At 41.3% G+C, this 16,761-nt stretch overlaps 1 long non-coding RNA gene across 1 annotated transcript; it reads right to left on the bottom strand.

Moving 5' to 3' along the window:
- Nucleotides 1-14,868: 14,868 nt before the first annotated feature.
- Nucleotides 14,869-16,458, bottom strand: LOC123652287. Its single transcript, XR_006741546.1, has 2 exons — nt 16,200-16,458; nt 14,869-15,155 (listed from the first exon to the last, which is right to left on the bottom strand). It is a non-coding gene; the product is annotated as an uncharacterized LOC123652287 (long non-coding RNA).
- Nucleotides 16,459-16,761: the final 303 nt, after the last annotated feature.

Raw genomic sequence — 16,761 nt, 5'->3', positions numbered from 1 at the left:
CCTTAAAAATAAAGAATCAGTAATTTAGCCCCTTCTCTTTTCAAGATTCTTCTCTGTTCACTTTTTATTATTATCATTATTATCAAATCTTTAAAAGTTAAAGTTCTTCAAGGCTCAGGCTGAACGAAATCCTCTTTTTTTTCTTAATTCTGTATTCTCTCCCTAGACAATTTCATTAATGCTATTGACCTCAAATACCATGTACAATGCAGTCACTCAAATGTGTGTATTCATTCAGACCTCTTCTCTGAACCCCAGAATATATATATCTAAATATAAGTATTTGACATCCTCAACTATCGATAGATGGTTTATAGGCACCTGAATTCAAGATTTCCAAAACTGAACACCTGCTCTTAAAGACCATGAACAGTCAATGGTCTCCCTTCTGTCTATGGAGCAACAAGATCAGTTTTCTGTTTACAACTCCAAATCCGTACACACAGCCTCTTCATCCCCAAATACCTTACCCTTTCCGGTCTTCGGGGGCTCATCTCACGCATTGTCCTCCTCTTGAACCCCAGATACGCTGACTTTATCTCACACTCTCTGGCATGCCATGCTTTGTACTGGTCCCTCTGCCTGGAATACACCCAACTTGCCCCCTGTAGTTAATTTTTACTTCTTCAGCGTTCAACTCCCTCAGTATTTCCTTAAAAACATATTCCCTGCACCAAGTCAAAATCTCTAGGAATGCACTTTATAGCATAATCATAATTGTAATTAAATAATAATAAACATTTATTAAGCACCTACTATTGGGCCAAACACTATTCTAGGGGATGGTGATTCAGCAACAAGACAAACAAGGTCTCTGCTCTCTTGGAACTAGATGCTTATATTAGGGGAAACAGACAATAAGCAAATAGACCCCCAAAAGGGCAATATCTTTTTAGGTAGTAATATTAGAAAAATAAAACAAATGATGTGATAGAGAGTGGCCAGATCGGGAACAGGGCCAAAGGAGTGAGTACGCACTGCCTTAGATGGATTGCTCAGGATCTGCCTTTTCTGAAGGAAAAGGTGGGGACTTTCTTTACTGCTATATCCCAAGTGCCTGGACATAACAGGTTCTCAGTGAATATTAAAAAATGAATGTATGAAAGATGTTGCTTGCTAAATAAAACTATTTTCCAATATGCCAAAGAACAGCTGCAATCTCAGGAAAGTCACATTTGTATATTATAAGTTACATCACCAGTACATCTTCAAATACTTGTTGAATAGATGAACAAGTGGACCTATCCATTTTCATAGGTCCATACTCACATATATAAGGTCCTTCATGGATCAAAATCTCCTTACATAATCTACCTAAGTCCCTGATTCTTGACCTCTTAACCTCACTATAGCCAAACAGACTATAGGGTACCCACACAAGTGGCTGATAACCTCTTTGTTTACCAAAGTGCTATTGGTAAGTCAACAATTCACTCTTATCCAAGACAGATGGACCCTAATCTTATCAGACAGAGCTAGGAGAAATAAACAACCTGTACAGCAAACAATGTAAAATTCCATTCAGAAAATACCAACAGCCAATGCTCAACAAATAGTATATAAACAACTAGGCAATTTTGAAAAATCTGCTATGTAGACCTCATTAGAGTCCTGATGCACAAAATTCGTGCAAGAATAGGCCTTCCTTCCCCTAGCTACTGGCACAGGCTTCACTCCAGTCCCATCTTTGCCCAGAAGGACATCCAGAATGACATCCCGAAGGATGTCAGGTCTAATGAGCACATTACCCTTTTATTATTATAGATGGCTTACTCAAAAAAGAAAAATATTGATTCCGAGGTCCATTCATGTATTTATTAAGATATAGAACACTAGACTAGGTTATCTTGTAGGCATGCACTCATTCATTCATTCATTCATTCACTCACTAAGCATTTGCTGAGAGTTGCTTGCCAGGTACCATATAAGATACTATGTATGGGGTTTTATGAATTGAGGAGATAAAACCTGTGTAGTGGCAATACTTATCAAATAAACCACATTGCTTAGGAAGATGGCGATGTATCTAGCCAAACTTACATGGCAAGAAAAATTTATTATCATTTTTGCAAGAGAAAGATATATAGTAGAGTCTCATTATTCAAGGTAGTTATGATCTATCAAGTTATTACAAACACTGAACTAGAGAATACAGAACCATGGCTTTTAGGGAAATACGGGGTCAGGTTCCTGAGAAACTCTAGTGGCATATTTGTCAACTTATCAATACATAACCTTGCTTTATATGTGTTTCTTTTGAGGACACAATATTTAATATCCATTGATTTACTAATATTGAACTCACAGCCAAGAGCCTCCTCTCTAACCCATACCTGAACAAAGCTCATCTATTTTCTATGCACATGTACTTTCTATGTAAGACACATCACATCCTTCTCACACTTAGGAGCACAAGAAAGCACTTCAGAACTGCACTCAAGGTTCCATTTTTAAGTAATGTAAACACCCCCCCCCAAAAAAAAATAAGCACAAAAATGTAGCACTAAATAGACAACAAAGAAAACATTTGTTTACAGTACAGTTGAAGAGAGAATAGGTGGGGAGAAAAGAGAAGAGGACAGGGCAGAAGAGGAGAGGAGAGAAAACAAGAAATATATATACATATATAATTCTTGGATTTGAAACCTGGCTCTACCACTTACTAGCTGTGTGCTCTTAGGAAAGTTACTTTATGGTTCATCCATACCTGTTTCACTAACTCACAGAGTTGTAGTGACGATTAAAGAGTTAGAAATGAGTGTTTGTTGTGGTGTCTGGCGTACAATAAGCACTATTTAAGTGTTAGCCATCAAAATGAACATAAAGGAATGGGACATAACCTTCAACTTCCCGTAAAAATATGTGATGGCTACAGCTCTCATTCACCTTTCTTCCTCTCCTCCCTTCCCTCCTCACCCCTTTTCTTCTTTCACATTGCTTCCTTCTTGCCTATGCCTCAGACTCCCCTGGAGGCTCACACAGGACACTGGAAGATTTCCCTCCTTCAAAGAGTCTGCTGACCTAGAAACAAAGTTTGCCCTGCGGGCAAATAGCTCCCATTCCAGCATAAGAGGACACTTCCTTCCAGTGCAGACTGGACGGCTTCTGCGATGAACATTCTTCCCTGGTGTACACCCAACAGCTCTGCCAAGGAAAAACGGACCAATAAAAACAAACAACAACAAAAAAACACCCTTTCTGTTCACTCTAGAGCCCTGCATATGCCCCTTTCCATGCCAGGAAAGAGCTCAATAATCGCCATCTTGCCAGCACAACTTCACTTTTCACTTGAACCCCAAAGAAGCAAGGTTTCAGACAAAATAGACGGACGAGGAGCACACTGAGAAACTGACAAATCCAAAGCTGGGCTGTCTCAAAGCAAACCTCCCATGTGCATGTCTGAGCTGAAGGATGTGGACAGGAAGTTTGGGCCAGAGCCCAAGAGCAGAAGGGAAGATAGACAATGGCTATTGTACCAACCAACGTTCCTTGGGTTGGGGGCAGGGAAAGGGTCAGAAGCAGAGCCACTCAAACCAAACCCAATTGGTAGAGCTGTAGCTGGCATCATGAAAACCCTTCCTGCCAAGGTTGCCAAGGAACACGCTCACAAGGCCGAGAGTATGTTATTCAGATCATCTTCCCAGTGAAATGTGTGTGGCACTTCTGGGGGCTGGCAGAGCCCTGCCTCAGATCTCCTCTCGGGAGCTTCCTCATCTTTCTGATCAGGACAAGAGGCTCCCTTTCATGGCTTTCATAGTATTCTCTTTCCATTAGATACATCTAAACTTTCAAATTAAACAGAAAAATACTTTGAAAATGGACTGGCCTTCATTGAAAAAGGTAGTTTGGGACTTAGGAAATAGCAACTACTTATTTGATTGGATCCATCTAACGACTGCAAACCACACTTGATAGCTATTATTGGCCATTAGTCCTTGACTAACAGGTCCATGTCCAGTTATAACAATCATCATTCCCCTTTCAAAGATCTATGCTGCAGGGATCACATGTCCACAACTTATTTCATTTAATCTCCCCGCAAATTCCTGGAGGTTGATGCTACAGCCAATCCCCATTCTACAGTTAAGGAAACTGTGTATAAAGCAATTTACCAAAAATCACGTGGAAAGGAAGTGGCTGAACAAGGAACCAAACCCAAGTCATTCTGACTGCAATAGCTATATTCTTTCTATTATATTGTTCATAAACAGGTAACTGGTCAGAACTCAGTGGGCAACTTGAAATTATTTTATTTCAGTTGTGCTGTAGTGAATTACTGTCCCTTAATAATTCCTGAGAAGGGTCCACTGTTTTACAATCACTTTCCGTCACTAGAAGAGTCACATTCCTCTATTTAATACTGAAACTACTTATTTTTTTAAATTCCAGTTTCACATCCAGTTTAATGCTCTTCCCCTCCTGTGTCCAGAGGGTCAGCCAAGTTTAGGTCAGGGCTTGGAGGGAGCAGTCCCAAGGTAATAGGAAGAGTCCCATCAATAATCCTATATAATAATCCTAATAAAGAGCTAATAAGCTAATTAGACCGGATGGCAGAACAACCTTCCAGACTACCTTTTGGAACGACCAGTGGAGGTTCCACAAAAACTTAAAAATAAAAATAGAACCACTGTATGACCCAGCAATTCCACTTCTGGGTATTTTCTGAAATTAAAAAACAAAACAAAACAAAAAAACAACACACCACTAATTTAAAAGGATATATGCTTGTTGCAGCATTATTTAGGATAGCTCAGAAATGGAAGAAACCTAGGTATCCATCTGTAGACAAATTGATAATGAAAATGTGGTTCATACCTATAATAGAACATTACACAGTCATGAAAAATAATGAATTCTTGCCATTTGCAACAACATGGATGAATGCAGAAGGTATTACGCTAAGTGAAATAAGTCAGACAGGGAAAGACAAATACTGTATAATTTCGATTACTTGTGAAATCTAAAAAAAAGAAAACAAGAAAACAAAAGAGAAACAAATTCATATATTTCATACAGAAAACAAACCGATAGCCACTAGATAGGAGGGAAGATAGGTGAATAAGTTGAAAGGGATTAAAAAGTGCAAATTGCTCATTATAAAAATAGTCATGGGGATATAAAGTACAGCAGAGGGAATGGTGCCAGATGGGTACTAGCCTTCTCATGGTGATCACTTCATAAGTTATATAAATGTCTAACCACTATGTTGTACTTCTGAAATGAATATAATATTATATGTCAACTATAATTTAAAAATATTTTTTTAAAAAACCTGATATCTAAATGAGAAAAAAATTATGTTAGATGCCTACATCACACCTTATGCCAAAATAAATTTTAGATAGAAGTAATATAAGATTACAACAAAATTCTTAGAAAGTAATCTCTAAATGATGGTAGGTATTTCATGTGCTGGGCCTCTAGTTTACAAATAAAGCACTGAGATGCCTTCATAAACTCATTAAGAATTCTCAAAACAATTAGAAAAGACCAATAATGCTTTTTTTAAAATATGATATGAACAGACAGGGCCAAAGAAAATACAAATGGCTCTCACACACAGGAAAAGATGCTCAAGATCATTCTTGATAGAAACGAGAACTAAAAACAAGATACCATTTCTTTCTATCATTTTGCTAAAGATCATAAGGTTTGGTACACACTGTGGTACAAGAAAATAGGGAAATAGACACAATTACATTTTGCTGCTAGGAGCAATCAATTTCTGTGAAGATCGGTCTACATATATGCATGTACATTTTAACACAAAATTCCTCTTCTAGAAATTTTCCTACAGATGGGCAAAATGATCTATGTACAGGGATATTCATTGTTATATACACTGAATGGTCAGATTATTATGATCTCTGAATCCATAATAATCTGGCCACTCAATATATATATTAGAGGCCTGGTGCATGAATTCGTGCATGAGTGGGGTCCGGCCAGCCTGGCCAGGGGGAGGGGACATGAGTGGTTGGCTAGCCTGCCTGCTTGTCGAACTCCTTCCTGGTCAAGGAGACAATTTGCATATTAGCCTTTTATTACATAGGATATACACTGAGGGATCAGATTATCATGCTTTCAGAAATAATCATAATCTGGCCACTCAGTGTATTTGTAATAGCAAACGCTTGGAAAAGCATAGCTGTCTGTGTATAGCAGACTGATTACATAAATTATGTAAATCCATAAGGGAGGACATGAAGCTATGAAAAGGAATGAACTGTTCTCTGCAAGCAAATATTGAACAACCTCCAAGAAGAAATTTCAGGAGAACAAGACAAGGTGAGAACAAATTGTACAGACAGCTACCATTTAATTACAAAGAAAAAAAAGAATATACTGTCTCCATGAATACACAAGCCACTGATAACAGGGGTGCCTTGTGGGTGTCCACTTGCGTGTATTACCTCAAAAACTATAACCATTTTATAGCCCTTTTTATATGCTTCCTGTTATCTGCTTCATGCATCCTCTCAAACTCTCAGTAAATATATACTTAGTATTTATTCTTCCAAAGAGGAGGTCATCAGTGTGGATATTCTTGTTTGATTCTGGGGAGAAGGATAAAGATTCTTCCTTTAAGGGTATCAGTGTTTCAGTTTTCAGTGTGAATAGGACTTGCCTGAGAGGAAAAATAAAAGACAACCCTTCCTCCTTTTTAAAAAGTCCTTTCAATCTTTTCTGTTCTTAAGCAAGTTGGTATTCAAACATCACAAGGTGTGCGGGTTTTTTCCTACCTTTGCAAAGACAAACTGTTTTTCAAAGGCACTTCTTGTTTTACTAAAAAGAAAATACAAATGAAGATTTCCAACATGGGATGTGGATGTAGCCGGGAACGAAGAGAATATTTACATCAAACAAAAATTTTGTTCCAATTTTGCTAGAATCTCTTTCGTCTTTGAAACCCTGTGCCAAGTTTCAACCTGGAAACATGTGCCTGTAGTGCAGTGGTTCTCAACCTTCCTAATGCCACGGCCCTTTCATACAGTTCATCGTGCTGTGGGGACCCCCAACCATAACATTATTTTCATTGCTACTTCATAACTGTAATTTTGCTCCTGTTATGAATCATAATGTAAATATCTGTGTTTTCTGGTTCTCAACCTAGCCTAAAACCATCGGAAAACACCCCACATTATGATTCATAACAGTAGCAAAATTACAGTTATGAAGTGACAACAAAAATAATTTTATGGTTGGGGGTCACCACAACATGAGGAACTGTATTAAAGGATCGCAGCATTAGGAAGGTTGAGGACCACTGCAACCAGGAGATCTGCTAGAGTCTGTTTTTCTGCCAGATCCCTGAACACCGTATTAGTGAACAATATCACTCCAGTTAGAACTTGGATGTGAAAATAGTTCTTCCAAGAGATTCTACAAGTGAGCTGATAATTAGGGGAAATCCAAGATGCTAAACTTCCATATATTCCATAAATACAAACCAAAGAAAAGTTGGCTAGAATTTTATTTTCTTTTTCCTCAAATTTTTGGAAATAAATGGCAGATGCCTCATATGATTCTTCGTTCATTCCAAGCGCTAGAATTACTTGGAAGAACATCCTTTCAAATGTACTGCACTTAAGCAAACCTCAAATTGATAGGTTCCTTGTTGCAACTGCCAAACCTTAGCGAGGCCATTTGCTGTTCTTTTGTTGTGTATAATTCACAAGGATTTGACAGCACAATGGTTACTACTGTAATGAAGCTACATATCCTGAGAGAGGATATTCTTCTTGGCAAGTGAAGAGCCAAGTGGGATTACAAATACCACTTTACACCATAGCTCTTACAGTCCACAATGGAACATTAAAACTATTGAAGAAAGAGAGTGATGTCCACTTCCTTGGACATACTTGCACAAGCTTCTTAGGCTTCCTTGCACATGCTTGTTAGACATACTTGTACATGCTTTTCACATACACACACACACACACACACACACACTTTGGTTTGCATGTACTCTGACTCTTAGGCTCCTATCATTGTATTATAATGCTGAGTGCAATAATGCAAGAATTCAGAATAGATGGTTGCAGGCTAGAAAATATATCCAAAGTGAAATTAGTTCAGTTTAGTACTTTTTTCCCAAGAAATAATCACCAGTTAGCAACTATTTATTTAAAACCATACGCCCTGATACATAATACAAAAGAAGTAAAAGACCAGATTCCTGGCCTTCAGAAGTATAAAATATATTGTGGAGTTTAGAATATATGCAAAAATTTAAGAGAAAATAATCAGTAATAATAATTAAGTATAAAAGGAGAATATGAGTAGTTTCAAATTACTTCATAAAAGATGCAGGACTTCAGTCAGACTTTGAAGTAAGGTTAACATTTGGATGACAGAGGAAAGCAAAGAGAAGGGTATTTCAGGCACAGGGCTCCCAAAACCCTTGACATTTCCTAAGTAATGAGAGCAACAAAGGTTAAGGAGGTGATTTTTGGACCATGCCTAAGGATGAAGTTGGTTGTCAGGAGAATCAACCATCTGATTAGAGAAATGGAACTCTCAGTCCCACACTCCACCCCTACCCCCACATCCAGGGAGGGGCATGGGGCCAGGGATTGAGTTGAATTGTCAATGATCAGTGATTTGATTGATCATGCCTATGTCACGAAGCTCACAAAAAAAAAACAGGATTCAGAGAGCTTCCAGGCTGGTGAACACATGGAGTGTGCACTCTGAGAGGGCATGGAAGCTCCGAGCCCTTGCCTAACACCTTGTTCCATTAAGCTCTTCCATCTGGCTGTTTCCGAGTTATATTCTTTTATAATAAACTGGTAATCTAGTAAGAAAAAAAAGCTTCTCTGAGATCTGTGAACCACTGTAGAAAATTAATCAAGTCCAAGGAGGGACGTCTAAACTCTAGCCCTTTGGTCAGAAGCACAGGTAACCCTGGGCTTGTGGTTGACCTCATAGTGAAGGGCCATAGTGTGGACTGAGCCTCAACCTATGGGAACTGACGCTATATCTGGGTAGATGGTGAGAGAGAGAGAGAGAGAGAGAGAGAGAGAGAGAGAGAGAGAGAGAAAGAGAGAGAGAGAGACCCCCAAAACGGACTCCTTTCTCACCACCAACATTTACATAATTATGCCAAATGTCTCCACTATAGACTAAGGTTGTCTGATCTCAACTAGGTCATCTACTTTGCTTAGCAACCATCATATTTATCTTCAGCTGACCCTATCGAATTTCCCAGTATAGCTGCTACAAAGGTTTTCCATTCCCCGTAAGCCCCAAATTCTACTCCATTCCCCTCAACTACAGCTCTCCTGGTCTACCTGAGTGAGGGGACAATATGACCACAAGATGCCTTGGTTTTCTTCATCCTCACCTCCCCAGCTCATGTCCCGGGGACAGAATTGCCTGCCCTCCTTTCCGAAGCCAAATGTCCTCTTCATAGTGTCAGTTTTCTAATTTTTTCTCCCTCTCCTTGGCTCCATCCCTTCACCACAGAGGAATGTAACATTTACCAAGCATTTACAAAGAGGCGATTGCTACCGAAGCAGTTTACTCAGATCCATTTTACTTAATCCTGACAAGAACCTTTGATGTTCCTGTTATTACATCCCCCCATTTTATGAACTAGGAAACTCAAGCTAGTAGAACTGTGAAATTTACTCAAGGTCACACAGCTTCCCACTTCCTCACACACTTGAACTTTTCTAAAGAACAACTTAAATGGGTTTCTCCTCCCTATTTCCTTCCTCTCTTCCTCTGTTTCTACATCATGTGTCCAGAACCAATCTCAGTGACTTATAATTGAGCATTTCTGTGTATGTCAACAAGGTTAGGGAGCCCTAGTTGGTTTGGCTCAGTGGATAGAGCATCAGCCTGTGGACTGAAGGGTCCTGGGTTCAATTCTAGTCAAGGGCAAATGCCTGAGTCCTGGGCTCGATCCCCAGGAATGGTCGTGCAGGAGGCAGCCAATCCATGATTCTCTCTCATCACTGATGTTTCTATCTCTTCCTTCTCCCTTTCTCTCTGAAATCAATAAAAATATGTTTAATTTTTAAAAAAGAATAGGGACACATATATATTACACACACAACACCACTATTAACACTGGTTCAATATATACTGGTTGAAATGTAAAAAAGAATACATTCAGTATTTGCAAGAATTACACTATGAAAAACGTACCAACATAGCCTTTTTCTCACCTGCTATCACTTTTGTAATTTTTAAGCTCTATGAGTTTACATCTGTACAAAAGAAACTAAAGTGTTCAGTAGGTTTTTGGGGGGTTTGAAAAACGCTTTCAGCCTGGACACTTTTCTTCAGTTGCCTCATCCAATCCCCCGGCCCGCCACTTGGCACGGTCTCTGTGGCTTTCAAGAAGAATTTTCCCTGAACACGAAGGACAAGATCAGGTCCACAGAGGAAGAGCATACAACAGGTTCAGCTGCAACTGCTTCCCCTTCAGAGAGGCCAGGCAGACACCAGGTCAGCCGAGGAAACCAACCTTTCTCCCATTGACAAGTGCTTAATTGGACATTTTGAGTGCCCAGTGCCATGTATGCAGATGCAAATGTCTGAAGGGTTGTTTCCAGTGCAGTGGGTGCCAGACAGGCTGTGGTGCCAGGCCAGCACACAGACTCCCGTTATTCCGCTGGGCTCCACTTCTAAAGATGTCCCAGGGCTCTCTGGGCCTTGTAAATTTCCACATCCAAAAGCTCCTTTGTGTCTTCAAAGCTGATTCCTCCTTCCCCCAGGGAGCAGGCCTAGTCCTTCCCCTGCCAATCTCCGTTCCTGCCTGCCCTCCTTCCAAAAAGCCTTTGGAGAAACGATCTGAGAGGTCTCTATTCCATCTCTGGAAAGTGTAGGGTTGAAGCTTTAGTAGTCCTGGAAAACCCACAAAAAGAAAATGCCACGCTCTAGAGCCCTGCCCAGTCGCTGAGTCTTAGCTGATATAACTACCAAGAATTGTTCCTACATTGGAACTACAGCTCACTAAGTCAGCTGGGAGAGGAGTCCACCTTAACACATGGCGGACAGATCAGGAGAATTCTCATGTTTTCATATTACACAGTGTTCTTCAAAGGATCATACTTTAAAACGAGATTTAGCTTGTAAGAACATGTAATACTTCAAAATGCAATGGGTATTTAATTTTAAGGCGTGCCTTTAACATTTATGTAAAACATGTTTTTGTACTCGTTCAATAGAAATGTATCTGGCCACTGGATAGATCTAGTAATAAAACTACTGGTCCGCATTAACATGCCAGCTATACGGAAGCACTTTGATTGGGAGATAAAAAGGGATATATCTCCAATAGGGGAATCCATTCACCTTTAAAGAAAGAAGAGATAGAGAGAACTCATGGACATGGACACCAGTGTGGTGATTGTAGGGGGGAAAGGGGTGCGTAGAGGTGGAAGAAGGCATAGAGGAGGTAAATGGTGATAGGAAAAAACACAATAAAAACAAATTCAATAACAAAAAATAGCTGAGCCATACTCTGCTTTGAAAAATGCAACACATTAAAATATGACATTATTTTGGTATGATGCCTTCATTGTATCCTCTTATCAACTACCTTCTTTAAGAGGAATTTTTAAATGTTTAAAGTCTTAAGTTGGAAATACACATTAAGAACGTTGTTCATGTATCACTTAAGGATATTTAATACAAGAATAAAAGTTCTTCCACTCATTTTATATTTGATAAGCTTTTTTTTTTTAATCCAAAGGGCTCTACTGTGTAAAAAGTAATAAGAAAATTACTAGTATGTATTAATGAGTTCACTCATTTTTTTCATACTACAAACATTGATTAGTTACCTACTATGTAATATAATTTTAAATGGTCTCTAATGATTAAGGCACCAACTCCAATCCTTGTCTTCATATTTGATACTCAAATTAGAAAACATTTTACAGTTGGCTGGAGCATCATCCCTATACCATTGGTCGACAAACTCATTAGTCAACAGAGCCAAATATAAACAGTATAAAGACTGAAATTTTTTAAGAGCCAAAAACCGACTTCTGCGCATGGGCCACAAAATTTCTATCGCCCTGTACGTGCGCGCCCGCAGGTGGTATTTTGTGGAAGAGCCACATTCATGGGGCCAAAGAGCCGCATGTGGCTCGCAAGCCACAGTTTGCCAATGACTGCCTTGTACCAAAAGGTTGTGGGTTCATTTCTAGTCACTACACATATGTGGGTTGCAGTTTGATATGCAACCGATAGATGTTTCTCTCACACATCCATTCTCTTTCTCTCTCCCTTCCTCTCCCTCTAAAAATCAGTAAACACATATCCTCATGAGGATAAAAAAAATAAATTAATAAGGGTCTTCACATGTAACATAATCAGCGCAGGTACAGCGTACTGCAGAGGTACTTGCTTTAGGCAAAACACATATACGAAAATCTGAATTTATCCAACAATACATTGGGTGATTAAATTCACTTTATAAAGGGGATATCTGCCTCAGAGCAGAGTTCATTGTAAGACTGTTTTCTATTGCAGACTTCTACCATATTGAAGGTGCCATTCCATCTCCACAGATATTCTCGATATAGGACCCTTCATGTAGCAGAATCAGTGCTAAGGACCTTTTCCACCACCACCCCTCACCCCAGCACTTGGCTTTGTTGGCCCTCAAATCATCTGCTTTACTTTTACATGATGTGGCATGGAGGGGGAGGAAGGGACACACTATACAAGACCGAAGTTCCGAGGCAAAGCAAAGCCCTGGTACAAGGAATAGAACCGAGGATCGAATGCCTTGCCAGACATAGCATCTGAAGCCAACTCAGCCTCCTAAACACCCAGATTTTTGTTCCTAAAAAAATTAAACAAACAAACAAAAAAAAAGATAACAGTGACTAGATGCACCTGCTTCTGAAGGCTCAGGTAACAATCAAATTTTTAAAATATTTAAAGTATAAGGTGCTCCACTAATAAATTCTCTTTTACCAAGCAAGTCCAATGCCATAATACTCAGAGAACACTGCATCCATCTACCTTCTTTGTGAGCAGCTATTTGTCAGAGAATCCATTAGGTGTTCTGAGAATGCCTTCCAATCATTCTCCTTTTCATCTTATCTTGCTCTACCTTTGTTATTCTTCCCTTAGTTCAAAGTCTCCCGGCACTTTCTCTGCAAAAGAGCATGCAACCCCCTGCCCGGTGCCTCCGAACAATCTCCTATTTGTCTCTCCCTGACAGGTTGAATAAGAAGAGAAATTAAAGCTCGTGGCATTCTTACAGGAAAGAAGTAACAGTTATTTGGAAGAGCCAGCTCAAGTTTCTTCTCTGTGTTCCAAAGCCGCCTGTACCTGTGTCCTTACCTATCACCTCTTTCTGCTACACCCCTGCCCTTTTGCGCTTCTCTGTCCCTTTCAACTACTCCGACCTGGGTTGCTCTGTTTCGGTTTCTCTTGGTGGCTTTTATTAACGCTTCATTGTTGTAAGTGTCCAACTCTTTTCCTTCCCTGGAACTTGCATAGCAACTAGAGTTCTAAGGAGCTTACCTTAAATATGATGTAATGGTCAGTTGCTGAGTCTGATGTGTGTGTGTGTGTGTGTGTGTGTGTGTGTGTGTGTGTGTTTCCTTCTTTTTAAGTGGTGTGTGGAGTTGATTTGTCTTGTCAGGCTGAGGAACTGTCATAACCTTTGGCAGTTCTCAACTGTATGATGTCACAGTACGGCTACCGTCAAAGCTGTCCTGGGGATCTCTCCTGGTTGTGCCACAGGGACCTCTTCTCACTGCCTTTCTCCCAGACCTCTTCCCCATCTTACATCTATTATTCTCATTAATGGCATCTCCATTCCTCTGCGTCAAGTCATTCCAAAGTCTCGGAATTACTGGCAACCTTCCTTCCCATATGCAGCGAGTCATTAAATCCGAACCTCTCTATTTTCTGAGTACCTCTCACACCTAGGCTAGTTTAGAACTTCACCCTATTTCACGTGGACTACAGCAACAGTATTCTCAAACATCATTTTTTTTTTTCCCACTCCCAACATCTTTTCCTTCCCAAACATCATTCATGGAGCTATTTCAAAAAAAAAAAAAAAATACACGTGGCATCCTCTGCTTAAAAATTCAGCTTCAAGAAATTCATTAAAAAAGAAAAAAGAAAAAGAAGATGACAGCCCTGACCAGTTTGGCTCAGTGGATAGAACATCTGCCTGCAGACTGAAGGGTCCCTGATTCCATTCCAGTCAGTCAAGGGCATGTATTATACCTTGGTTGCAGGCACAACCCCAGTAGGGGGTGTGCAGGAGGCAGCTGATAGATGTTTCTCTTTTCCATGTTTCTAGCTCTCTGTCCCTCTCATTAAAAAAAGTCAGTAAAATATATTTAAATAAACAACAACAACAACAAAAAGATGATAGAGGCTTTCATGAGATCTAAATAGTGTCGAATTCAAGGGCCTTCGTTCTCTGGTTCCACCCTCATAAGACCTCTCCCATGGCCACCTCTTCCTGGGAGTGCCGTGCTCACACGCACCTCCCTTTCCTCGCCCATGTAGCTCTCTCTGCTTGGAACCCCCCCTCTCTCTTCTCTTGGTTTTTAGGGTTCAAAACCCACCCACTCACAGAAGTCTTCCTCGGCTCTACCCAGACCTCTTTGCTAGGAGAACGAGTGGCAGCTACTTCTGCATCACCCGTGGGATAAATCCGTGTGCATGAGTCACTTTCCTCTCCTCGTCAAACTCAGCATCTCATTCACCTTTCCCTGGCATGTATTATAGTACACTCTCAAGAAACAGGTGCCGAACTTAGCATGTGCTTAACAAAATAACTAAAGGAACATTCCACAGACCTGGGTGCACACCAGCCCCACTTCTTTAATGAAACAGGGCCCAGGAATAAGGAGAGAGGACTAATAACCCGGCTCTAGCCAACGCAGGAATGCGCGGTTTATTTTTAAAAGCTAAGTGGGTTAGGGCGGGCAGGGGGGGAGAGGAAAGTACATTCTAAAGCTCTGGCTCCGGGGCAAGCAATAAAAATTGTGGCTTTAATGTGTTTTTTCATCATATTGTGAGCAACGAGAAGGTCTGTTCCATCGCGCCAGCCTGCGGGGCAGAAAATGTCAGCCTCCTGAGCTAAATCAAACTGGCATCCGCTCTCCGTCTTTCCAGCGGCCCCAATTGGTCTCTGCCTTCCATGAGGCTGAACGTGACTGACAAAGAAGGAACAAATTAATTTTCCACTTAATTTAAGAGCTCCCCTTTCGCTCTTGTTGACTAATTATACGGGTCCTGTACACATTCTGGTGCCTGGATTCCAGGCAGGGATACAGGCATTGTACCTCGTCTGCAGGAGTTGTCGTTCTTATAAAGGAAGAGGTTGGCCCGAACTCCCATCCAAAATTCACTTACCCACAATGCCCCGGAGACCACGTTCTCCAACATCACACGGGCTTTCCCTGGACTGTCTGTCTTGTGGGGAACGAACCCTGCCTCCGCCTGCCTGCGTTCTGAGTACCCAACTTTGCCATTTTCCAAGCACTGCTTCTATTTAGGGAGGCAACGGGGACTACAATAGCACTTTACCTCTTAGGTTTACGCTAAGAATTAAATGGGGCAATCTGAGTAAAAAATAATTTGGGGTTGAGGGAAAGACGCTTGCTGTGTTCAGAGGGCGCATGGCTGTCGGGAGCAAGGGAAAGAAGGCAGGCAGGAGGGAGCCATGAAGCTTGGGAGGCGCAGCTGCAGAGTGAAGGCCCCATGGAGGCTGGTAGGCCTTCGTTAGCCTAAGAGCGGAGGGAAATTACCCAAGTGTTTGCAGCGGGAAATATGTGGTACTGTCAGGCTGGGCTGCATGGAAAAACAAGGCAGATCCGGGACAGGGAGCCCGTGGCGATGCAGAAGGAAATGTTGCCCTCCGTTCTCCCCACCAGCTCGGAGCCGGCTATCCTCACCTTGAACTCCCAGGCAGAGAGGAAAAGAGGCCCAAGATTGTCCAGAGTTCCCAAGCAGAGAACTGAGCTACACAGAACCCCACTAAGTCACCTGGAATGCCACCTTTTACCCCTGATAAGAGAGAGAATCCTTGACATCTAGCTCAGGGAGGGGCCCCACCCAACCTCCCTCATCCTGGAGATTATGAAACCGAGAACTAAGGAGATCAAGAGACGAGTCCAAAGTGATCCAGCTTTTCCGGAACCCTGGGTCTGGAAACCTAGACCTGGCCCATAATAGTCTCAACCAAAATGTCTGCGTACACATATGTACATCCCTCTCCTTCCTTCTCTGGACTATAGAATCAGCCTTCTCCCGTCACCCACATACCGGCCAGTACGGTCTCCGGAAAACAAGACTCCATCATCCTGAAAGCAAGAGGAACGTCTGGTTTTACAAAGGAGTTACCAAAGGCAGAGCAGGTGGTTCTGCCGTGAGAGGCGCCCTGCCTTTCAGAAACGCGTTCAGGAATATTACGGGGACAATGATTCTCCCAAAGTCCAGCGAAGAAAACAAAAAAACACGGGCGAGAAAAAGCTTAGGAACATTTTGTCTTAAGGATCACATACACGAAAATCTGCCTCAAGGTAAATATTGGGGGGGGGAAGGAGGAGGGGTGCTTCTGTGATTACATGTTTCCTTTAAAAACAGCCTAAGACAGAACCAACCCTTAAGTAGCCACAACGAAATGACTACAGACGTTCCACCACGGACACCCTTTGGGAACCAGCAGAGATGGGCTGTGAGCCTGTGCCCGCCGCCTCCGCTTTGCCTGCACTGAGCAGGCGCAGGTGTTCCTTCCTTGGCTCTAGCTCACCTGCACTC

This window comes from Pipistrellus kuhlii, unplaced genomic scaffold, assembly GCF_014108245.1.
Source record: "Pipistrellus kuhlii isolate mPipKuh1 unplaced genomic scaffold, mPipKuh1.p scaffold_m20_p_14, whole genome shotgun sequence".
Taxonomy (NCBI): domain Eukaryota; kingdom Metazoa; phylum Chordata; class Mammalia; order Chiroptera; family Vespertilionidae; genus Pipistrellus; species Pipistrellus kuhlii.
This window is presented reverse-complemented; position numbering and strand designations above follow the sequence as displayed.